Raw genomic sequence first — 26,960 nt, 5'->3', positions numbered from 1 at the left:
ACATATTTGTTTTCCTACATTTGATAAAACTAATATGACCATTAATATTTAACCTTTAATGTTACGTAATCCAATCATGTGCTTTTTAAACTTCCAGGGAAGCCACTTTGTTCTTAAGAACTGGGATGAGATTTAGCATGCTGAAAGAATGCTCTTTCAGAACATTCCTCAGAGTCCCATTGTCTCATCACTTGGTGCTGTCAGATATTTTAGGAAGTATTCAATCTTTATTGCAGAAAAGGAAAGCATATGCTACACTTTAGCACATTTACAATTGCTGAAGGGATCGAGAGATAATCGCATATCTGCAATAACTTGCTTGACCCGCTAAAAAGCATTGTCAAATTAATGATCTGAAGAATAAGCATATGTCAGTATCAAACTTTGGATTTTTTACTTCATTTGGAAAATATTTCTGTTGTGAGTGAGAATATTCAAACTTTGTAATTGAAAGTGAATGAAATACTTTTTCTATATTTTTCAGCATTAAGATCTTTGTGGTTAAATGCTTCTAGTCTTACAAATTAGATTTTAGTGGTCATTTTTTACACCACATTAAATTATTCATGTTTTGTATCACATTTTTCTGACATGTTTTGTTCATTTGAGTCTTTTGTAGTAATTTGATGATTTTAAGATTGATATTAATATTTCTCATTAATGCATATTTTAATGTAAATGTTATAATTTGCATTAAATAAAAAGTAAACTGAATATAAATCAGCTCTGTATTTTCTCAACAAATTATTTTAATATAAGGAGCATTCCAAGAACCAAAAAACAAGGCTATATAGAAGATTTAAACATAATTTCTAACTTCTAGACTCAGGTCATGTCATGAATGCAAGTTAGGGCATACAATCATATAATATAATTTGGATTTTATCCCTCTGTCATATGAAGGGTTGGTGAAGAACTTTTCCCAGTCTGTAGGCTGTCATTTTGTCCTGTTGTCCTTTTCCTTACAGAAGATTTTCAATTTCATGAGGTCCCACATATTAATTGATCATCTTAGAGTTTGAGCTGCTGGCATTCTGTATAGGAAGATGTTTCCTAAGCCAATGAGCTACAGCTCTTCCTCACTTTTTCTTCTAAAAGTTTTAGGTATCTGGTTTTATGTTTATGTCTTTAATCTACATGGACTGAGAATTTTATAAGGTGATAACTAAGGGTCAATTTGTATTTTTCTACTTGTAGCCGTCCAGTTAGACCAGTGTTATTTGTTGAAGATACTATTTTTTGCCATTGTATAATTTTGGCTTCTTAGTAAAAAATCAAGTGTCCAGGTGTGTGGGTTTATTTCTGGGTCTTAGATTCTATACCACTGAGGCTAATATCCAATATATATAAAGAACTCAAGAAATTAAACATCACCAAACTAAATAATCAAATTAAAAATGGTGTACAGAAGTAAACAGAGAATTCTCAACAAAGGAATATTGATCCGAGACTCACATTAAAAATTGCTCTATGAAAGTCATACCCCACTCTCCACTCAACTATGGAGAATGTTCTGCCCATTGGCTAGAGCTGGGTAGGGGTTTAAAGTTTACCACCCTATTGTCCTTGGCTGGTGCCTTAGTTTGAGCGGGACCCCTGGGCCCAAATCTGCCTATTATAATGTGCTACTTTTAGGTTTCTAGGACCCTCAGGATCCTTCTACTTTGCTATTCTCCCATGCTTCTCTCATCTAGAGTCTCAATAGGATGTGGTCATATTTGACCATGTCTCCTGGAGGGGGAGACCTGGTGGTACTCAGAGGAAGGATAGCAGGCTACCAAGAAGAGACTTGATACCCTATGAGCATATACAGGGGAGGAGGTCCCCCTCAGGAACAGTCATAGGGGAGGGGAATAAGGGGAAAATGAGAGGGAGGGAAGAATGGGAGGATACAAGGGATGAGATAACCATCGAGATGTAACAAGAATAAATTAATAAAAAAATTGCTCTATGTCCCTAGTCATCAGGGAAATGCAAATCAAAATAACTCAGATTCTACCTTATCCACCCTAAAATAGCTAAGATCAAAAACTCAAGTGACAGAACATGCTGGAGAGGATGTGGAGAAAAGGGAACATCATTGCTGCTGGGAGTATAAACTTGAGCAACCACTTTGGAAATTAACCTGGTGCTTTCTCAAAAAATTGGGAATAGTGCTACCTCAAAATCCAGCTATACCACACCTGGGAATATACCTGAAAGATGCTCCACCAGACAACAAGGACATTTGCTAAACCATGATTATAGCAGCTTTATTTGTAACAGCCAGAATCTGGAAACAACCTAGATGTCCCTGAACAGAAGAATGGATAAAGAAATTGTGGTACATTTAGACAATGGGATACGATTCAGCTATTAAAAACAAGGACATATTGCAATTTGAGGCAAAGAGATAGAACTAGAAATAATCATCCTGAGTGAGGTAATGCCGACCCAGAAAGACAGGCATGGTACCTACTCATTTATAATTGGATATTAGCTAAATACAGGGTAACCACACTACAATACACAGACAGAAAGAAGCTGAATAACAAGAACACTAGGGAAATGCTTAATTATCCTTCAGAAGGGCAGATAGAATAGACACCAGAAGCATCTGAAAGGAAGGGACAAGACTGGAGCCTACCATAGAGGTTCGCTGAAAGACTCTACCAAGTCGGCGATTGAAACAGAGGTTGAGAATCACTGCCAAACTTCAGGATGGAGCAAAAGGAGTCATATGGACGAGTTGGTGTATAGTAGGACCTGGAGGAGTTCCCTAAGGAGACCAATGGAGCCAACAAATCCTGGCCAGTGGGAGGTGGTGGTGGTGATGGTGGTGGTGGTGGTGGTTCTCTTGCTGCTGCTGCTGCTGCTGCTGCATGGTGAGAATCTAGACGTTCTGCTCAGAAGTAGTAGATAGGCAGCAATGTCTCCTTGTGGGTCCCATAATATGGGAAAGAGGGGCTGCCTCTGACATGGTCTCTTATGCCAACTAATTGATCCCTTGCCCCTCCCCATCCACCCCACCCATCCCTGACAGGGTGGACTTGCAAATCCACAGAGGAAGAAGATGCAAACAATTCAGATAAGTCTTGAGTGTCTAAAGTTAGATGATAGGGGAGATGGGTTCCCCCTCTTTGAGGACTGGGGGACAGAGTGAGGGGCAATGAGGGAGGGATTTTGAGCCTGGCATGCAGCAAGGGAGGGGGTTACAATTGGGGTATAAAGTGAGCAAATATAATAAAAAAGTCTTAAAAGAATCAAACATAATAAATAAAGTAGGCTTTTTCCAAGATTGTGGTGTTCTACACATGTAAGTTATAGTGTAAGAAACTGTCTCTAAATCTGTGTTTTAATTTAGATATCGATTGAGTAGAATTTAACACACATAACCATGGGTTGCTACCTGGAATTTTCTATGAATCACTGGAATAAAAATTAGTTATGAGAATCTCTAATTTAATTTGAAGTATGTTTAGTAAACTTCTTCTCAAAAGAAACTCTCTATCAGCAGTTGTCAGTATGTAAATTCTTCTGAACATTTGATATGGCAAACAATATTTAGCCTTCGCATTGGCTCTCAACTTGATAGTCTTTCCAAGTCATACAAAAAATGCTTATTTATCAATAAGACTTATTCATCGTCACCATTTTGCATAATAATGGTAATTAACATGACGATAGGTAACACAACAAATGCATGCACACAAATACACACACTCACACACATTTTGAAAATATATTAACATAGAAAGTTATAATACAAGCTTAGATGACCAGAGTGCCGTAGATATGGAAAGTGTCACTTCCAGTATGGCAAAAATATGAACAGATGTGTCAAATGTAATTGAAGAAATTAATAAAACTACCCTGCTACAGCATGTACCTTAGGTTGTATATTGTTTATCGAAAGTACACTTTGTGATAGATATAATTCAAGGAAAATCATCTGGAACGTGTACTTCTGGACTTTATAGCTAGATTCTTCCTGAAGTAGTTTTAGTGTACAAGTACAAAGAGATATTTATGTTAACTTACATCAGTGTACAAAAACAAAGCAGAAACTCTAATGAAAAAGGTGGAGTGAAAATAAATTTCTTCCCAAGATAAAATATAAAATGCACACAGGAAGAACAAAGCATTCACAACCTGTTTCATAGATGTTTAAATTTATCAGTGGGTAAGTAAATTTGACAGGACCTTTTGAGCTAAACTACAGATAATAGTAATTCCTTGCTTGAAGTTGTTCTGCTTTCTGCAGGAATTCTTTTGAACTGTAGTGCATAGTAAAATACTACACTGAGTATTACATACTAACATATATATTTATTTTACCTGATTAAAGAAGCAAACGTATGTGCCACATTTTTTAAAGTAAAAACAAAATAGAAGAAAATAAAGGAAAAATAAAAGAAGGTAGAGGAGAGGGGGAAAAGGGAAGGATATATAAGGGAGTATGGAAGGGAGGGGAAGGGGGAAAAACTAAGAAAAGTAACTAGGTTTCAATTTTCAGAAAGACAGAAGCTTCTGATAGATATATGTTTAAACTGATTTTAATAATATTTTAAATGTTTGTAAAAAAAGAAGCATGTATCTTTACTGAGAAGAATTGTTTTGTGTCATATCTAAAATAAGCAAATATACAGAAAAAAAGGAAAAAGTATACATCTATGGAGAAAGAAAACATCACAGAGGACATTTATAATTAAGTGATTACTGGAAAATCAGCAAGAAATATAATCCATTCAAACAAATCCATAAGTGGACTAAATGTATGAGTAATATATCTAATTTCTAATATAAAAGAAATTATAATTATTAATGACATGCTGATATTTTTTCAAACAAGTGGCTAGCATGAATGTCATCTGAAAGGTTTCACCCAACAGCTGATGTAAACAGATTTAGAAACCCACAACCATACCTTACACAGAGCTTGGGTAATCTTGTGAAAGAGTGGGAGGAAGGATTGAAGAAGCCAGAGAGGTTAAGAACCCCACAAGAAACCCTACAGAAATAAGTAATCTGAGCTCATAGGGGCTCATTGATACTGAAACACCAACCAGAGGGTATATGTAGGACAGATCTGGGACTGTGACACACATGTAACAGATATACATATTGCTTCTTATGTGGGGTGCCCTAACAGTAGGAGCAGTGGTTGTCTCTGACCCTCTTGCTTTTTTTTTTTTTCAAAAGTTGTTTTATACATTTATTAGATTTTTAGGGGCCTAGGAAGTGTGCTTGAATTGGCACACATGTAGAGACTGGAACACAGCTTGCAGGAGTCTTTTCCTTTTCCACCTTGTGGGTCCTAGGGATCAAATTCAGTTTCTCAGTCTTGGCAGCAAGCTTATTACCTGATGAGCCATCTCATTGGCCTGGTGTTCTTTATGCCCATTTTGATGTGTTTTGGTTAATATGTTATTGGCATGTCCATCTTCTTTCGACTCTACTGTATGTACACATATATGATGTGACCTTCTATGTCTGTGCTTCTTCATGTGCATAGTGTGGTTGTAAGATGGGTGGATCACTCCCTTAACTAAGTCACTGTATCAGCCTCCTGTTACAGGGAATGGGAAGCCAGAAGCCCCGGCTCAGTGTGCAGCCCAGTCACCCACTGGTATTTGGGTTTCTTTATTAAATATTTTTACATGTACATTTGTATTATTACACATATATATAATAAACTACCTATAGCAAAAAGAACCATGACACAATCAGAAATTATATAAACGTTACATTCTTTGTGTTTTGGCTATTTGTACTTGGCAGCCTTGATGAAGACATCTCTCCTGTGGCTTAATTTGGGATTCCATTCCTTCGACTGAGCTGCCTTGTTCAGCCTCATTAGAATGTGTCCTGTCCTACTACAATTTGAGATGCCAAGGCGGGTTGATTTCCATGTAAGGTCTTCCAATTTCTGAGGAGAAATGAAAGAGGAGTGGGAGGAGGGAAGGTAAGCCTGAGCGACTGAAAGGAGAGGAGAGAGAGGAATCTCTCATTAGAATGTAAAGTAAATAAATGAATTAATTAATTAAAAAGCATAGAAATTAGAAAACGAAAAATATCTCCAGAAACAAAACCAAATGCAAGGCACAATTTGGCACCGTAGACTTGAAAGAAATTGAAATTGAGAGCCAATTAGTACATATTAGCAAGCTATTATGAACTTAGAAGAGATTAATGGTCTATAAAATGTGTATGAATTAACGATGGAAATACAGAGTTAAAATGGTAACTACAACACAGATTAAAGCACAAGCGACCTATGAAAGGATACAAAGTATTAAAGCATGAAAATGATTAGAATCTTGGAATACAGTGAGACTAGTTAAATTCCAAAAACTTTTCCCCACTCTATATTATTACCTCAAACCCTTCAGTGATTAATTTAGAAATAATAATAATATGTTTAGATTTTAGCTTGAGGTGTCAGCCTGTGGTCTGCAGACTCTATGTCTGTTTTTCTGGTGCTTTCTTTTAGAAATAGAAACATCTTGATTATGCAAGTTGTATTTCAAAATCCCCGGATCATTGCCTAGAAATTTACAACAAAGACAAGGCATAATGTTCTCAATGATAGGAGAATGAAAGCAACAGCAAGTTTTTCAGATAGAAGCAGTAAAGGCCAGAATAACAGGGTTGAAATCCTAATAAACTTCTCCCCACAGATTTTAAGTACTATTCTGAACTTTTATTTTTTGTTCTTTATTTTGAGTTTCCATTAAGGAACTTTCTGGTAACCTATTCAGGTTACAGTTTTTTTTTTTTTTTTTTTTTTTTTTTCTTCATTGGGTAACACAATGTGACTGCTCTCAAACCATTTCAAAGAGGAATTATGAAAGAGCAAAATAGTTGTAGTAAGTCAATTACAGAGTGGGACTGAAAAGTAAACGTACAATAAAACCAGCTTTGGTAAAGGGGACATTATCATGAATGTGAACAGATACACTGATAATATCGTGAAGCCTGGCTGTCCATATCTCAAAAAATGATAATGCATACTTATTTGAAAGCTTACATCAAAACCAATTCAAATGAAGAAATTATTTGAATATAAACTTCAAAAAGTAAAAACTAGTAAAAACAAAAACAGAGAAAGTTTTCCATCAATGGCCTTGGAAAATATTTTAAATCATGTTTATTATTTTTTATAACTTGTTTCAAATTCATAGACAAGATAAATGATAGAAAATTGAGAATGTTTTTCAAAACTGAAGAAACAAAACTTTGATGAGAAAATAACCGTGAAATACTTCAAATTATATGCATATGATAATAACTTAATATGAAGTATTTAAGAAATCCCAAAAATCACATATTTTTAAGCCTACTAACTTCAACAGCTATATAATATCATCATGTCTTGCTGATATTTTTTTTTTGATATTGGGATGTATGCCAACTTGAATATTTTCTTACTTTTCTTTTAAAATAGAAACTTTTCCACAAACTGTAGATTGCAAAATCTATAATGCAAATATAGATTGGTGACAGATACTTTTCCTGTCATGCACAAGACGCTGGGTTCAATCCTCACCTTAAAAGAAAACAAAACAATATAAAAAACAAACAGCTCTAGAAATTGTATAATATAGGAAGATATGTAATAAATAGATGGCTATTTACATTATTATTAAATCAGCAATACAAAGCAGTACTGGAAAAATATACATTAAAATAGCTATTCTTTGATACTAACGATATATCAAGCCATTTAGCATAACCTTCAAAATAAAAAGAGAAATGTATTTGCTTAGAACAAACATCTACTACTTAGTTATATCCAAGGGAATTTGAGGTACATTCTGGATAGATGAAACTAAAACGTGTTATAATGCTCATTGCTTATGAAAACATCTTATCTATACACAATAATAAGAACTTTTAATTGTTTATACATATTCTAAGGCAAACTGTGAAAGTTAACTCTACTTTCACTTTTTAAATTAAGACAACATTATCTTAAATTTATTACACATATACAAACTCATATGCACAAAAGACAAATATGATCTAATCGATGATTAAATACATGAAAATATTATACATAAAATACAATGCATGTATACATACATACACAACATACATGCATATACATACATACCAATACTTCAGAATATAGATGGTTAAATATGATTTGGTTTTCTATAAATGACTCGGAGTGGAATCTGTGAGTGTCTCTAAATCTAAAGCAGACACTCATACCCATCTCTATCACTCAGTTTTCTATTGTGTGATAAACACTGTGGCCAAAGCAACTTATAGAAGAAAGAGTTTACTTAAGATAATGGTTCTGAGTGATAATTGTCATCACCATTATGGTGGGTAAACATGGCAGTTCCTTTTGCTCATTTTATAGATTTATAGGTCCATCAGAATTCTTTTGATGTTCTCTGTGGAATCAAACGTGGGAACTATAACTTATATGTTTCCATCTGGGAAGACATAGTGACTGTATTAACTTTACTATTAAATGCATGAAGGCTATGAATGCATGCCATATGGGGACCTGTGAGCATGATGACCCTGTCATGAGGTAGAGAATCCATACTTATTTTGTATACATTTGTTACTTGTAATTTAAAAGCTATCGACCTCCTTAGCATGGAAAAATTGTGTCTGTTCAATTATCCTGGAAAATAAGGATTAAAAAGCTACCTAAAACATGTCTTTTTATTTTTAAGAATATATTTTGTGTTAAATTTATTATATATTTTATTCTATGTTTTTTCCTAATACTTTCTTTTCTGCTTCTTCTACTTGTTCCTTACATTGTTCTCTCATTTTGTAGTTTTTCTCCTTTCTTCCACTCTCCTTCCCTCTCTCTTCTCTCATTATTTCTCTCCATCTCCACTTTTATCATTGATTATTAAAAGCAGTGGGTCATGTACTGTAAATCAGTGCTGCCAATGATTTGCATCATAGACCACAGTGAGGCTTAAAATTGTGACAATTCTCCTGGCTCATTATTCTAAGTGAAAAGATCACAGTTTGGAGCCATTGTATGTACCTTTACAGAGAATATATTTCTCACATGATTATTACAATAATTGTAATTAATAAACACGTTATTTATTGTTTCTTGTTAAGAAATCAAATCATAAGAATAGTATGGTTCTTGGCATAAAGAGCTTTACCTTTTTGAACTGTGGAAAATGTATAAATAAAGATGTAATATTTCTGTTTAAAATTGTAGTTAAAATTTTTATCTAGATTTTAAACAAAGGCAATTTTTTTTAAATTTTATTTTATTACTTTATTCCTATTACATCTCAATGGTTATCCCATCTCTTGTATCCTCCCATTCCTCCCTCCCTCCCATTTTCCCCTTACTCCCCTCTCCATGACTGTGACTGAGGAGGACTTCCTCCCCCTCTATATGCTCATAGGGTATCAAGTCTTGGTTTTTTAAATTAAATGCTAAGTTTATTGCCTCAGGATTTTCTTCAGTGGAGAGCATTATTCCTAGTACACATGAGTCCCTAGATTTTAATTATAGTACTGAAAAAATTTCAATTCATTATTAAATTACTTTTCTAAAAAGCAAAAGAACAATTTAAAAATATTTGCTTTATTTATTTTAATACAATCATATTAAATGTGACTTTTTAAGTTTGGAAAAATGTATGAATACTTATGTCTTTAGAAGAGATAGAATTCATATTATTTTTTGTTTGTATGCTTTTGGAACATAGTAGTCATTGGTTGAAATGTCTTCTTACATATTACAAAGGTTAACAAAAGTTATATTTCAGATATTTTTGAGCTCCTGGAATTATTTGCTGAAATTAGAGAAACATATTGATTTAGTAATAATCAATTACAGAATAGAATCACTATAATAATTGACTAAAGCATAATGTGTGAAATGAATTAAATTCTGAGGAAAAGTGGCATAGACAAATGATTCATATTATAAACAGATTCATAATATTGAGTTTCAAAACATATCATATGTTTGAATTTGGTTGATAAAAAAAGTCAGGAATCATACTGGAAGAGAGGAGAAAGGGTATTAAATAAGGAAACTCTTTTCTGAACACAACGTCAGCTGCATGTATGAGCTCACATTAGTTGTGGAAACATGTAGAATATCCATGTAAGGCTAAGTCACACAGATTTTTCCCATGGAATGAGGAGTTGGTCATGAGGTCTTATTGCTTACAGAGAAGTTCCTGGAAATTGATGAGAAAGGGAGATTCAGTTTTCTCATAGAATGTAAACCTTAGGACCTGATAGGGAAAAAGTGACATAAAATTGGATTGGTGGGGAAGGGTGCCAAAATGGAAGACTTGGGGTCTGAATATGAAAGAAAGATTCAAAATCAACAACTAACTTGGGTATAAATGTATGTGACTTTATATATATATATGCATATATATATGTATATATATATGAAATATTAGGAAATATATATAATGTTAGGAAAACTAGGTTTAACCATGAGTTTACATAGGTCTTAAGATTCACTTAAGTATTATTAAACATATAATTAATTTAGCTAGAAGACATGTTGATTATAGGCTTGGCATTTTATGTGCAATTGATCAAATTATATTTCTTTCAAAAATAGGATTTTTTAAAAATAAAATTTAGATCCTAAGACTTTTTTTTTCATTTAGAAGATCATTCTGGAATCATACATAGTAATACATCAAGTTATCAAGATAAACTTCAGGAAATATTGTAATATGAAATAAAGAATACATGTGCTCTAACTATATTTTTATACACAAGTAGAAGAGAAAGAAGCAAAAATGTTGTATTACTGTACACAACCATACTCATGAAAGGATTAGCACAGCATGGCAGAAAGTGCCTGCGAGCAACAGTGTTCGGATTGGAAGAATTACTGCAGGTGACATCCATCCCGCACTCAGATGTCATAAAGACAATGGCTCAGAGGGAGAGTCAGCACTGGGTCAGCAGTTACTGAAAGTAGATTTAGAAGATGTCAGCATAAATGTAGAAGTAAACTCATGACCATGATCGATAGTGCCCTCAAGAAGCATATAAATGAATACACATTCAAATAGAAGGTTGAATTATCCCTTTGTGATTCTCTGGAATAGATGCCTAACATTATTTTAATATAAATGTATAGCACACTGTGGATAACATTATTTTTAATATAAATGTATAGCACACTGCGATAACTAAAAGTTGTTACAGGCTATAGCTGTGTGAAATTTTATAAGAAATTGAAGAACCATGATTTTTCTCTATGAAATAAATATCCTTAAATATTATGAAAAAGTATGAGTTATATAAATACAATCAGTTTCACTTGTTTTTATTATATATACAGTATCTATATAATTAGATAATACATAATGTCAACATAAATTTTATAACATTAAAATTGGAGAAATTCATACATGCATTTTATTTTTTACTTTGTATACTATTACAAAGTGTTGTTTTTAAAGATAGTGAGGCAATGAAGAACATAACAGTGGAGTCAGTACCATGAATTCGGATTCATCAGTTGAAATTCTAGAGTCAGTTCAGTAATAGCTTATAAAAATTTCTAAGCATTTATCTATTTAAAAACAATAAATAAACATTATTTTGCCAAGAAAATTATCCCTATTCCCTTTAAATTTATTTTGGAACTGAAACTCCCCACAATGATGCATTTATCATATAGAAAGAGGCAAACACATTTTAGTCATATATTTTTTTTAGTGTTTCAAAATGTTGTACATATGTATAATAAAATTCAATAATTTTACACACCCAACCCACTACATTTCTTAATTCCTGTGTCTTCTTCCCAGCAAGAATTCCTGTTTCTTTCCCATCTTCTGCTTAATTACTAGGGATACAGGGGAAAAAACATAAAACAAAACAAAACAACCCTACTTTCTCTAGGTGGGGAGTCCATGGTACGCCAATTAAGTATACTACTAAAGTCAAACTGGTGAACAAATGAGCTTATTGAGATTGCTTACAAGAGTATAGGTGAGGGGCTACTTACAGGAGCAGAGCTGGATCACATTTCATTGCAGACCCCAGCCTCTGCACTGGGAAAGGTTCATGACACCTGAAAACCAGGAGAACACTATACAACTTGCGGGTCCTGGAACAGGTTGGACAGTTTGTGGAGCTTCGGGTAACTCATTTGGTCTGAGCCTATTCTAAGTAACTAGGCTTGTCTGAGAGTTCCTCTCAGCATCTATTAATTACTATATATGTTTGGAGAAAGAGAGGGTCTAGTGAATCTGGTCAGTGTCCTGAAACTTTTGAGTTGTTTACTGCTTGGGTTAAAGGAGCTTCCATAGAGGGTGGAATATTTCATCCTCTCCTTAGAAAACCATGGGTGATTTGTTGTTGTTTTGTTTATTTGTTTTGTTTTTCTTGTTTTTTCAAGACAGGATTTCTCTGTGTAGCCTTGGCTGTCCTGGACTCACTCTGTAGACCAGGCTGGCAAAACAGAGAATATTATTCCATTGTGTTTGTGTGTTTGTGTGTGTGTGTGTGGTGTGTGTATGTGTGTGTGTGTGTGTTTGTGCGTGCACACACATTAAGTTTGACACATTACTGGGTTTGATTCATGTTTGTAGATGAGAGTAAGTTGGGGTTTATTTACTGAGTTACTTGTCATGAGGTACTCCACTGATGAAAACTACATTTCTCCATAAACAACTAATAATTGCAAATAGTCCCTAGAGAAGGTTTTGCCTTCATCATATAACCCCCAAACGTGTTAAAATATTGATGAATCCATCCAGTGCTTTTCAGGTCTTATTCAGGTAACCACAGTTCTGAGAACTTGACTGTGACAACCTGTTGCGTGAAAAATACAATGCTTCTCAGTATTCTCCTGTGTTTTTCGGCTGTTCCTTCTATGATGTTCTTCGAGTATTGGAGGGAGCTTATATAGGTGTCCCCATTAGGCCTGAACACACATGACACTTATTGTCATCACTTTGAGAATTTGACATATGTATTTAAACACTGCTTACCCCAAAAAGAAAATTCATTGATGAAGGCAAATTGGAACAGTCATTTATGTCCATAAACATAAGTATCTAGGTGTTAATTAGGAGACATATTTAGTCTAGAGCAAAACAGTAATAGGATTCCTGTTGGCCCTCTGAACTCCCTAGCTCTGAGCTCTTTAGATGGTATAGAGTATTGGGTACAAGTTACACACTGTGAAGTAGCCCTCAAATCCAAAAATAATAGCCACTGTAATAGCTGTGATCATTTTTCACCAGCAGGCACATCTTGCCTAGTATGTAATTATTGTAATTCATATGGCGCACTCACATCTGTCTAATAGTGCTGGAGTCTTTTCTCTCCTAGAAGCTTGCAAGGCACCTTATATAGCTTGGAAAACTACTCATCATGAAAGAAAATCCCGGCTATTTTCCAACTTGATTTCTCTAAATTCTGGAACTATCCAATATAGTATCTTTAGTAATAGGGTTTTGCCATGTAGCTCTGTGGGGCAATAAGGAGCAATGAGAATAAATTTTAAGTTGTAGAGGCATTTAGGGCCTTGTTGGACAACTCACAGGGAACTATTTTGGCTCTGATTCTGTAATTTTTGTTTAGTAACCAATAGCTTTGAGGGAAACATTAATGACCTGCACATAGTACAATGGTAGAAATCTTATAAATTTATATTTTTAATAAGCTTACAAAAAAGGTAGGTCTCTGTTTCAGTTAGGATTTCTATTGATGAAAAAAACATGAAACAAAATAAAGTAGAGGAAGAAAGGTGTTATTTCACTTACTCTTCCTTATTAAAGTTCATTATTAAAGGCAGTCACGTCAGGGACTAAGTAAAGGTAGGAACTTGGAGGCAGAAGTTGATGCTGAGGTCATGAGAAGTGCTGCATACTGTCTTGCTCTTGATTGCTCTTCAGACATATAGAATCCAGGACCACCAGCCCATAGTGCACTACCCATACTGGGCAAGACCCTCTTATAAAAAGCACTACTTAGAAAATGTCCTATGTACTTGTCGCAGTAATCCCATCTTATAAAAACATTTACTCAGCTTAAGTTTTCTCCTCTTAGATGACTCTAGCTAGTGTCAGGTTGACATAAAAACTAGCTAGCAAATTGACTCCTCGTCTACTTGTCACATAAGTAGTATATTATTTAGTAAGCAGATTCTTTTCTTGCTGTCCTAAAGATCTCATATTAAGATTAATACCACAATATAAAATATATTGCTGCTGGACTCCAGGTGAGAGTGGTATGGAAGAATGGGGGGATAGAAGGACCCAAAGATTCAAAGGGTTCCACAAGAAGACCATCAAGGCTAGAGGATCCAAATCCATGGAAGGGACTGCACAAACTGATGCACCAACCAAGGACAATGCATGCAGTAATCCTAGACTCCCTGTTCAGATCCAGCCAATGGATAGCTCATGATCTAGGGCTGTGGGGAGAGCAGGGAATGCCTCTGAGATGAACTCTGGTGCTCCCCTTTGGATTACTTCCCCTTGATGGAGAGGCCTGGTGGGCACACAGAGGAAGGGGAAGCAGACTATCAAGATGAGACCTGATAGGCTGTGGTCATATGGTGGGAAAGGAGGTCCCCTTCTCTCAGAGGTGTAGGGGAGGGGAATAGTGTGAAAGAGGGAGGGATGGAGAGGGGCAACAGGAAGATATAAATGAAGGGATAATAATCAGAATGTAATCTGAATAAATTATAATAAAAATGATGATACTGAAAAAAATACATTGCAAAGTTAAAAACCAAGTCTTTACAAATTCAAACACTTATATTTATTCTTTTTAACTATCTACAGTCTCAGATATGGGAATGCATGTTCCTTTCCATCTCTCAGCACTGATTCCCAGTGTGACTATAATATGTACAGGCCCTGTGTATGTTGCCATAGTCCCTGTGAGTTCAAATCTGTATCAGCCCTGCTGTTTCTGCAAGACACACCTTGCTTTATGCGATATATCCCTTTTGGTCTTAGAGTCTTTCTGACTCCTCCTTCATACATCTTCCTGAAACCTGAGGGGTATAGCTTAACAACAGTGCCGCTAACCAAGAAACTATATCTAGTTGTCATCTTTTGCTAAGAAAAATTTAGTTTCTCTAATGGAGTCCTACTGTGTAGATTAAGGACACTGAAGGGTAGGCCCCATGTCAAGTGGTAGTTGGGCAAGTAAAAATGAACTCAATGGTATTTTTGTAATTTTTTTGTCTAATATTGCTTTCTTTGGACATATTTGCCTTATTAGTCTTGAATTAGTATATTATGATTTCAGGTGTTGTATTTTCCTTGGTTGTGCATGTGTGTGTGTGTGTGTGTGTGTGTGTGTGTGTGTGTGTGTGTGTGATTCTTGTGTTCTTTCTTTATTTTTTGTTTTATTTTTATTCTGATTTCTTTGTGTTTTGTTTGCCAGTTTCCTTTATAAAGAAATAGAGAAAATGGAGTGGACCTTGGTAGGTAGGGTGATGGGGAGGATCTGCAATGTGATGAGGTTTAGAAAACCATAATCAAAGTATATTGCCTGTAAAAATTATTTTCAATCCCAATAGCTATATAAAATAAAATATAGTCTCCATAAAAATACAAAATCTCATACAAGTCCTTCACTTGCTTAGTTAGGGTAACTCCTAGATATTTTATATTGCTTGTGGCTAATGTGAAGGGTGTGGTTTTCCTAATTTCTTCCTCTGCAAGCTTGTCATTTGTGTATAGGAAGGCTACAGACTTTTTTGAGTTAATTTTGTATCCAGCCAATTTGCTGAAGGTGTTTATCAGCTTTAGGAGTTCTCTGGTGGAATTTTGAGGTTCACTTATGTACACTATCATATCATCTGCAAATAGGGATAATTTGACTTCTTCCTTTCCCATTTGGATACCCTTGATCTCCTTTTGTTGTCTTATTGCTCTGGCTAGAACTTCGAGTACTATATTGAAGAGATATGGAGAGAGTGGGCAGCCTTGCCTTGTTAGTGATCATAATGAGTGAGTTAACCCAGAAGCAGAAAGATTCAAATGGTATATACTCACTTATATCTGCATACTAGCCCAAGGGGCATGTCCCACGAAAGCCTTCACTTACCAGGAAACTGGGACAGAGGGGAAGGCATCCTATTGGGACTCTAAATGAGAGACGCATGGGAGAATAGCAAAATAAAAGGATACAGAGGGTCCTAGAAATCTACAAGTAGAACAATATGATAGGCAGATTTGGGCCCAGGGGTCCCGCTTACACTAAGGCACCAGCCAAGGACAATACAGGAGGTAAACTTTAAACCCCTTCCCAGATCTAGCCAATGGTCAGAATATTCTCCACAGTTGAGTGGAGAGTGCGATATGTCTTTCTTACGTACTATGGTGCCTCACATTTGACCATGTCCCCTGGAGGGGGAGACCTGGTGTCACTCAGAGGAAGGACAGCAGGTAGCCAAGAAGAGACTTGATACCCTATGAGAATATACAGGGGATGTAATCCCCCTCAGGAACAGTCATAGGGGAGGGGAATACTGGGAAAATGGGGGGGGGGAGGAATGGGAGGATACAAGGGATGGGATAAACATTGAGATATAACAAGAATAAATTAATAAAAAAACTAATAAGAGAAAACATGAAAAAAAATACAAAATCTCTTTAAAAGTTCAAACTGTCTTAACTCTAGGCTCCTGTAAATTCAAAATAATAGATTCTTATTTCCAAGAAAAAGGAATCAGGGCACAGTCACAATTAAATAAAAGCAAACCGCACTACTCTCTGGGATTCACTTATGATTTTCTGAGCACTGTCAAAGGCGATAGATCAATTCTCTGGTTCCACCATTAGCAACACACACACAGCTTACTGTCTGGGCTCAGGGAGGGTTCTTCAATGAGGTTGTTCTTAGTGATCACCCCCAGGTTCTGGCATCTCAAAAATGAATGGATCTTTTGTAAGTTGGGTGAACGTTCATTAATGTCCTCTTCTGGGCTTTCTTCAGGGGCGTCAGTTCCAATTGCCAGTGCTCTCCATGAGCTTTCTTACAGAAGCTATCACCAGCAACCTCAGGACAGTCCTTACCAATAATGTGCTGGGTACTCTTACATCAATAACTAAAAAGAAAAGCACTACAGCCAAATCTCATTGAGACGTTTTCTAATTTGAGTCTCCTTGGTTCCAAATGCCCCTAGTTTATATCAAATTGAAGTGAACCTGGCCAGCATAGCACATCAAAGCACTTTGGCCATATTTAGTTTACTGTGGTGAGCTCTGATGCTTTGTATTGAAGGCTACTTGGTGAGATCTGCTAGCTATTCTTATCCATTAGTATAAGGACCTATATTTCAACTGTAGTTAAAAATTATACTGGTTCATTTAAATTGATGTAGTAGATTTTCATTAAGATCCTTGGACTCATTAGCCCCTGGTCCTTGGCTAGTTTTCCAGTATGAGGCATGAATTTCCCTTTATTAAGCAGGCCTTGCATACAATTAGAGAGCTGTTCTTTACCACTAAAATGTGAGTAACATCATTACACCTTTAAGAGTATCTGACCTTGATGGAATTTTTTTTTTTTTTTTGTCAATGGCACCAGAGTTGAGAATCACTGTGATACAGTAAATAAGATAAGGCAAACGTGCTGTATGGGGTGAGTAACCCACTGAAGGGGTCTCCCTGATGCTCACTGAAGAACAGAAATCATATTAAGTGCCTGAAAGAAGAAAATCAAGATGCTTTTGCGAAGAAGATAGCCTATCATTGTTCCTATCTGAACAGAACAGAAATTAGTTCTAATCATTTGCTAAAAGCCTTTCCTGTGGGTGTAAGAAGGAGAATTTCCATCTCAACAGAGTATGCCCATGACCTCCGATGTGTGAAAATGTCATATGGTTAAAGATATGATTAAATTAAGCTATCCTACTGGAGAGAGTTTTTGAAATGTATTCATAGACTCTTGAGTGCCACCACCGCTGTTGAATTACATCAGTAAAATGGTGAACTCATTTTGATCCACACTGTAAAGACTGGAGTCAAAGGGACACTAACAAAAGAATTCGGATGTTCTCTAGAGGCTAGAAGATGCAAGAACTGCTGAATCATAATGCATGCTGGGAAGTGGCTTGGCAAAGAGAAATATCAGCATAGTGATAATCTTCTAGGACATTAGTTATCCACAACTACCTAAGAAGAAAGTTCTGATATTTCTGGTCACCATATTTTTGATTATGTGTGAAGCAAGCCACAGGAAATAAACACATCATTTTTTCTAAAGTAAGAAACTTTTTATAATGTTTTACCAAACAATTACAAAACGATATTCAAGTATATTTTAAAAGAGAAAACATATTACTTTTAATAAACATGCTAATTTCTTTACAGGAAGTCTGTATGATCCTCAAAATCCACATTTATTTTTATTTTTAACAGAAAAGAGTTGTAATAAAACATACATTAGGTTAAAAGTATGACATCAGACAGCATTTCCTCCTTGGTGGGATTGATTTGAAACCTTCTCTCTTTGTAATGTTTCCTGTTGCACACTAAGCTAATGCAGGAAGTGTAATCTGTGATTCCTACTCAAGCCTAAAAGAACTGATTTGGGGTGTGCATCACCCCAGTGGAAAGAAGACCAATTACTCTTGAGTTTCTCTCCCAGCTGTTCTGAGATACGTGGTTCAATTCTCAGTCCCCTACTTCCTCCTCTCTCGAGATCCTTAGAGTGGAGACTAGGGATGGTGGGTTAGTGTAAGAATGTAAGGTAAGAAGTCAGCTTCTGCTACGGTCATATCTGCAGCAACTCGCTTAAGCAGATACTGACAGGCCTAGTCGGTGACACTGTGCACCCCTAGCTAACAGGCATCTAATGCTGGAATCTCTTACCAGGGAGGTGAGTTTAACATCGAAGTGGGTATTGGTTGTCACACTTGCTGGTCCCCCATCCCATTCCTTGCCTCTTGTCCGGGTATCAAAGAGCCTGGCTTCAGGCTTGGGCTGTGCATCCCCCACCCTCATAGATGGAGAAGTATAAGGACAAACCTTACTTCTGACACTTGGCTTTGGTTTTTCCTCCCCAGTACCCTCCACCATGTTGTCTTTATGGAGCTGGTTCTTGAATTGTTCTCAGAACCCTTGCCATGTTGTTGCCTGACTGCCTATCTGACCATGACATCAATTACTTTTCTAATACGGTCCAGTAGTTCATCTCCATATCGCTGTAAGACCCTATAAAATCTTTCAGGATGCCATGCTGTGGTTTCCTGCTAAACACAGCCAAGGAGTCAGCATCAGACAAAAAAAAAAAAGCCAAAACCATTAAGCTCCAGTCCAAGCCCCCAAAGCAGGACAGTTCCCAAATCCTATACCCTTCCAAGTTCTGCAGCCTTTCTTCCCTGGAACTGTTTTCAGGTGTTAATGTGTACAGGGAGAGGAAGGTATAAATTTCTTCTTCTTTTTTTTTTTTTTCCAAATTCATTTTTGTTTTTTTTTTATTTTATTAATTTATTCAGATTACAACCCAATTGTTATCCCATCACTTGTATCCTCCTTTTCCTCCCAACCTCCCGCTTTCACCCTATTCCCCTCCCCTACGTCTATGACCAAGGGGAACCTCCTCCCCCACTATATGGTCATAGGCTATCAAGTTTCATCTTGGAAGGCTGCTTATTCTTTCTTTGAGTGCCATCAGGCCTCCACACCAAGAGGAGGTGGTCAAATATGGGGCACCAGAGTTCATGGCAGAGTCAGTCCTCGCTCTCCACATAACTGTGGAGAATGTCCTGACCATTGGCTAGATCAGAGTAGGGGTTTGATGTTTACTATTTGTATTGTCCTTATGCAATAGTTTGAGCAGACGCCCGTGGGCCTCGATCCACCCATCACGATGTTCATCTTGTAAGTTTCTAGGATTCTCTGGGTCCTTCTATTTCCCTATTTCCTATATTTGTCTTACCTAGAGTTCCAGTGGGAAGTCCTCGCATCTGTCCCAATCTCCTGGTAAGTGAAGACTTTCATGACACATGTCTTTTGGGCTAGTGCCCAAAGTTGATGGCTCTGGCTGACCTCAGTTGGAGCTCTGTGATGGGAAACTAAAGCTTCATATCTTCATGATTCACCATCAATCGTGTGTCCAGTTCTTGGAAGTTAACTATCCCCATAATGCCAGTGTGTGTGTGAGGGAAGTCCTCTGGTAGTTTGCAATGACTTGTCAAAGCTGCTTAGTGCAGTTAGCATAGATGCTCAGCACCTCTTGTCTGCTTCCTCCAGGAGCTTAAGTTTCACTTGATCAATTTGGCTGTAGATACTCTCTTACAGGAGTTGAGTTTGTGTTTTTTTGCTGATTTATTTTTTAACCTCCATTGAGTTGAACGGATGGGGGTACCTAATCTTCTATCTTACGCAGAAGTTAAGTTTTTAGATTTGTAAGAAAATTTGTAGCTGTCTTCAAAGTGGCCACACCACTTTTTGTTCCCACCAGCAATGGATAAGAGATTCCTTTCATTCCATTGTTCTCTACCCTCCTTGTTGCTTGGCATTGTCAGTATTTTGAACTTTGGCTACTCCAATAGGCAGATAGAAAAACCTCATTTGATTTATATGATGTTGGGAGTTTCCTAGTATGCATATTTCTCATATAACTACTTTCCTACGAGGTCTATTCAGGACTTCCATTTAAATAACTCTCAAGCTATTTTTTTATTTTTTTTTAATTATTTAATGTTCGTTGTATATTTTGGATAATCTTTTATCAACTATATCTCTTGCAAGTGTTTTTCTCCAAAATTTTTGTTTCTTTTTTAAAAAATTTTTTGATGGTGTATTTTCCCCCCACAGTGGAAGTTTTTACTTGTAATAAAATAATTTAATTTAAAACATTTGATTTGTGCATTGATATTTTTCTGAAAAAATAAAACCTCGCAAGATACCCAATGCAACCAAGAAAACCAAGATAACCAATGAAAACTGAGAAAATTATGATAAAATTTATATACTCCTGTGTGACTTAATTATTCACTAAAGAATTACTTTAATGTTTCATGATAAATTATTATGATTATAATATGAAATATTTATGAGAACATTGTATTAATTGATCTAACAAGAAACCTTAATTATTCTTCTGGTAACTTTTAAGACAACCAATGTAACAGAAAATGACATAGTCATAATTTTAAGAGGTAAATAACTATGTTAATAGGAATAACTAATGGCTGAAAACACTTAAAGAAATGCACAACCTCTTTAGTCATCAGGGAAATTCAATTCAAAACAACTCTGAGATTCAATCTTACACCTATCAGAATGGCAAAGATCAAAAATTCAAGTGACACCACATGCTGGCAAGGATGTGGAGAGAGAGGAACACTCCTTCATTGCTGGTGGGAATGCAAACTAGTACAGCCACTTTGGAAATCTATCTGGTGCTATATCAGAAAATTGGGAATAGGGCTTCCTCAAGACCCAGCTAGTCTACTCCTTGGAATATACTCATAAGATGCTCCAGTACACAACAAAAACATTTGCTCAACCATGTTCATAGCAGCCTTATTCATAATAGCTGGAACATGGAAACAGCCTAAGTGTCCCTCAGTAGAAGAATAGATAAAGAAACTGTGGTACATTTATACTATGGAATACTACTTAGCTATTAAAAACAAGGAATTCCCTAAATTTGTGGACAAATGGATTGAACTAGAAATGATCATAATGAGTGAGTTAATCCAGAAGCAGAATGAGTCAAATGGTATATACTCACTTATATCTGGACACTAGCCCAAGAGGCATGTCTCATGAATGTCTTCACTTACCAGGAAAGTGGGACAGAGGGGAGGACATTCTATTGGGACTCTAGGTGAGAGAAGCATGGGAGAAGGGGGAAATAGAAGGATCCAGAGGGTTCTAGAAACCTACAAGAAGAACATTAAGATGGGCAGATCTGGGCCCAGGGGTCCTTATCAAACTCTGACACCAGCCAAGGACAATATGTGCAGTAAACTTCAAATCCCTACCCAGATGTAGCCAATGGACAGGACACTCCCCACAGGTGAGTGGAGAGTGGGGTCTGACTTTCACATGAACTCTGGTGCCCCATATTTGACCACGTCCCCTGGATGGGGAGGCCTGGTGGCACTCAGAGGAAGGATAGCAGGTTACCAAGAAGAGACTTGATAACTTAGGATCATATATAGGGTGATGAGGTCCCCCTCACTCACAGTCATAGGGGAAGGGAGTAAAGGGAAAATGGGAGGGAGGGAGGAATGGGGGAGATACAAGGGATGGGATAACAGTTGAGATGGGATATGAATAAATTAATAAAATATATTAAAAATATGTTAAATTTTAAATAACAAGCCATTGGAATTTTTAGCAGTATCATCTATAACATGATTCATCTATAATGAAGTACTCATGATGTAGTTAATGTAAGTGGAATACAGAAACTTAGAACAGTTGATTTAATTCCATTGAATATCCATTGTTATTTTCTAAATTGAACTTTCATGAAAATGCTTACAGAGACATGACATAATAAATCATAGGAGTCATAGGAGTGCCATGATGAAAATTTTTAATTTGTGCAGTTACTTTATGCTAAATATAAAAAGTATTCATTTGTTCTATCAATTTTCTGCTAGTGATCTTTCTATGCATTTTGTTGAAAATAAAGAGATTATTTATTTTATAATTTTGTTACTTTCTGTGATTATTCTCTACATCACTTCATTACTAATTTAGAGAGGTTGTGAACAATCCTACACTTTTCTTATTTATAATGTTACTTATGCTTCTTTTTTCTATGTGCATATGCATGTAATTTAAGAATTTTCTAGAATACCTTATGCATGCAAGAATGTGTCCATATTTTGAATATGAGTCTATTGAATATACAGAAACTATACATAGTTATGAAATGACTTGATGAAAAGAGAAATGCAGTTACGTGTGTGGGTAGGGATGAGGTTAATTCTGTAGCTTGTTCTCTGTACTATAACTTGGGATGATAAAGATTTCACTTTTATATTTAATTTTCTTTAAGTAAATTTCATTACATCAGCATCTTATAAATAAAATGCTAAATTGTGAATACTTGACTTTTTGCTGTTTTCTTATCTAAAACAATTTCAATGTTTCTTTCATTTTCTGATTACTTTCATATATTCTTTCCTGTTGTATTACTTTCCACAAATTTGTATCCTATACTTGCCAAAAATAAAAATGACAATTCCCACAAGTTTCCATTTTAAATTGGAGCAAGTTAAGTAAAATAATAGTGAAAGAAACTTGGAGTGTAAGAAACCGCATGGAACCTTGTACCACTGAGAAGGTCTTCCTGATACTGAATATTCTAAGCCTTTTAAATTCAGTGTGGAATACATATATCTGATCAGTGTAGGTTTACTTTCTTTTACCGAAAGGTTATGCTCCTAGTGAGTTGTGTAGAATGCTTCTGTTCAAGAGGAAAAGAATGTTGTAGCGTTTTGAGTAAGAAATTGCTTCTCCTGAAACAGTTCTCAGGATGCTTCACTGTTAGTTAGGGAGAAAGATCCCATATTTTGCTTTGTGTAAATGTAAGCAAAAATTCAATACTTTACTAAAGTACTGTTTTTATTAAATAAATTAAAGATTGTTTAGTTGAATAAAAATCATTTTTAAAACAAAAAGAATGTTAAAAAAAAAAAAAGAACCCACAAGCTAAGGTAATGCATCTATCCCCTCAAAACCTACTAATATTTATAATTTTACATGAGAAATTTAAAAATATTACTGTATTTGTTCCCATTTTCTGGGATTTCTGAAATGTTGTAATAATTCATAGTGTATGCAGAAAATCAGAAATAACAAAAAATAAATTATTTTAAAACTAGAGTATTTTAGCTGCTCATATCTTAAAGCACTATCTAGCAACTCAGTGGTCACACTGGGATGTGACTCAGATATCTATTATCTTTTCTGTCTTACATACACACTCTTCAGCCTCATACCAAGAACTGTGGTAGATTGATTGCAGGAGCCTATCCGCACATTCAACCTCCATATCCCAGGGACTCTGCCAAGTCTTGCTTTATACCCAATTTCCTTCTTCCTATAGACCCTCTTGGCCATCCACCACCAACCCATCATGTTCCTTAGAGTTTGCCACAGGTAATTAGAAATGTTTTATATCCTGGACCCTCAATGGCCAAATCTCAAGAGAGTCAGTTATGCGAATCACACTATTCTTGCTGGACTCCATTATGATCCTTGCCTGCTGCTCAGTATTAAACTTCTTCAATCCCACTTTAACTCCACTCACTTGCAAACCCACATCTTGGTTCAGATCCAGGGTCTTCCAGTTCATTCATCCCTGTCTCTCTGGAAAATGTTTTGCCTTACTGCAACCTACTTGCAGGATGCCCTCTTTCCACCAAACCTCTAAATTCATGGGTATCCTTCCTCTAGGTATGAAGAGCATCCTCTTACCTCTTATTTGAACCCTTGAATCTCTGAATCATTTCCATCTGCACATATGCATTTTTTCCTGCCAGCATCACCTTGCAGGGGAACTCCTTACTAGGTACCCCACAACCATCACAATACCTAAGATTGAGCGAGAACAAAAGAAACCAAGGAATGGAATAGCCACTCAAGCAAGACAGGATGAAATATCAACATGTAGAATCAACTTACGTATCCTAACCCCAGATGCCTAGACACAGCACAAAACATAATTATTATAAAGCATAATAATATGATTCTATCAAAATCCATTAACTGTACTACAGTCTTCCCTTAGAAATACAATATAGCTGAAGCCCAATACATAGACTTCAATATAACAATTATGAATATTTTTGAGGACATTAAAGATGAAGTGAATGAAACCGTCAAAGCTGTTGTAAAAAAAAGAAAAAAAAAAAAACGGAGTTGAGTGACATAATACATCATTTCAAGACATAGAAAGAGAATTTAATAAAAACAGAATCACTAAAGAAAACCAAAACAGAGATAAAAATGTAAATGAAAACTTTATGAAATTTAAGGAAGTCAAACAAAGACTTCAGAGAAAAGCTTCACTAATAAAGTTTAAAAAAAAAACTGCAATAAAGAATCACAGGGACAGAAGAAAAGGTAAAAGATATGGAAGGTTTAGTCAAACGATCTTAAATAAAAACAAATAAACACCAAGCACAAATCTAGGATATTATGAAAAAAACCAAATATGCACAATAGGAATAAAGGAAGGACACGAAACCTAGGATAAGTTAAAAGCACAGAAATTATTTTCAGCAAAATCATAGAAGAAAATTGCCCTAACTTTAAGGAGTAGGTGACTATCAAGGTACAATAAGACTACAGAATACCCAATAGATGGAATTGGGAGAGAAGTTCCAAAAAATGTAATTTTCAAATTACTAAACATGACTATTGAAAACTTCAAGGGAAAAAGACCAAAAACATATAAAGACATAATGCACTTTCCAGGAAAGAAAAGTATAGGCTTTCTTAAAGCAAGTAATATTGGCATATTCACTTTTTAAGGAGAGTTATATATTAGATCTTGATTTTGAATTGTACAATATATAATAAAGTCTTGTGCCCATTTGTAGAGTTCATTATTATTGTGTTTCCTAAATAAATCTATTGTACTAAACAAAAGCCACTGTTAAATCAATGTGCCTAATGTAGTTTCCTGTAACATGAAATATCTAGATTTACTTGTATTCTATGTGAGCCTAGACAAGGTTTATACCCCTCATTCAAGGATTTGTTTAGGAAAAGACAAGCAACCTGGTTGGATATGTGAAGAAGTCAGCCTTTTGCTTACTAACTGTATCATGAATGGAGGATAACATGGTCAGTTGTATTCAGTAAAATCAAATAAGTAAAACCAAGGATGGCCTATATGGTCCACATACTCATTAGGAACATGACTCGCAATGATCTTGGGAACATAATTAGGAGAGTATCTTGAATGCAAGAAATATTATCGCATGTGATAGAGCTCAAGGCTTGATATAAAAAAAGAACAAGAAGCCAGTTCACCACAAGCATTCTTTTCTCTACCTTTCCAGGTGACCATTGATGTGATAGTCCTGGAACCTCACACTGTTGCTGCCGTGAGTTTCTCACTGTGCCAGACTCTGTCTATAAAAATCTAGTCAAAACTGACCTATTTTATCTTAAATTGGCTCACAGAAGATAGTAGTTACAGGAAGAAAAAGAAACAAATAAAGATAAATTTACATTCCTTATTAAGGTTTTTTTATGTAATGAAAATCCATGAGATATATCAACAAAATGTCCTTTAAGTATAAGCTTCACAGTTCGTTTTATGTTATAATGTTTATATACATGTTTAAATGACATAAAATTACATGGAAATTGAAAAAAAGGATCCTATAAAAGGAAATAATGAGACACATTAAATATATATAGCATTATATACATGGTTTTCCTAATTGATAAGTTGCTAACATATTTCTAATTTTCTTCTTAGCCCACCACTAAATTATTAATATTTTAAATATTATATCTTAGTTCAGTTTAACGTTTCCTAGTCTTTGCCTATAATAACCAAAGATTGTTGAAGAAAAATATTTAAGACACTATTCCAAATATTAAGAGCTACATGTATTAACAATTTGTACCAAGAGATATCCTGCTTTATTGAATCAAAATAAATAACAGTAGCAGGACTGGTAGGTGTAGAAAGAAAAGTGATGAGAAATGAGGTAAAATCTGTAATAGTATCAAAAAGAGATAAGATTTGCATTTATTAGGTGTTGTTGGTGAAGTGTGACATGGCATGGAGTTATCGAAAAAGAAGGAATATCATGACCTGATAAAAACACTGGAAAATGTAATTGTCATCATTATAAGGAAATAATATATACAGCAATTGATTATTTCTTCTGTAATAATTAGGGGAAAACTCATTAATGGAACTTAGTTAATGCTTAAAGAGAATTATGGAAAAATACTTACTTTATGGATATGTAAGTTATACTAACCGACATCACTGACTGGCATCAAAGATCCACAATTAGGAGTTGT

Source organism: Acomys russatus, chromosome 15, assembly GCF_903995435.1.
Source record: "Acomys russatus chromosome 15, mAcoRus1.1, whole genome shotgun sequence".
Lineage (NCBI taxonomy): Eukaryota > Metazoa > Chordata > Mammalia > Rodentia > Muridae > Acomys > Acomys russatus.
This window is presented reverse-complemented; position numbering follows the sequence as displayed.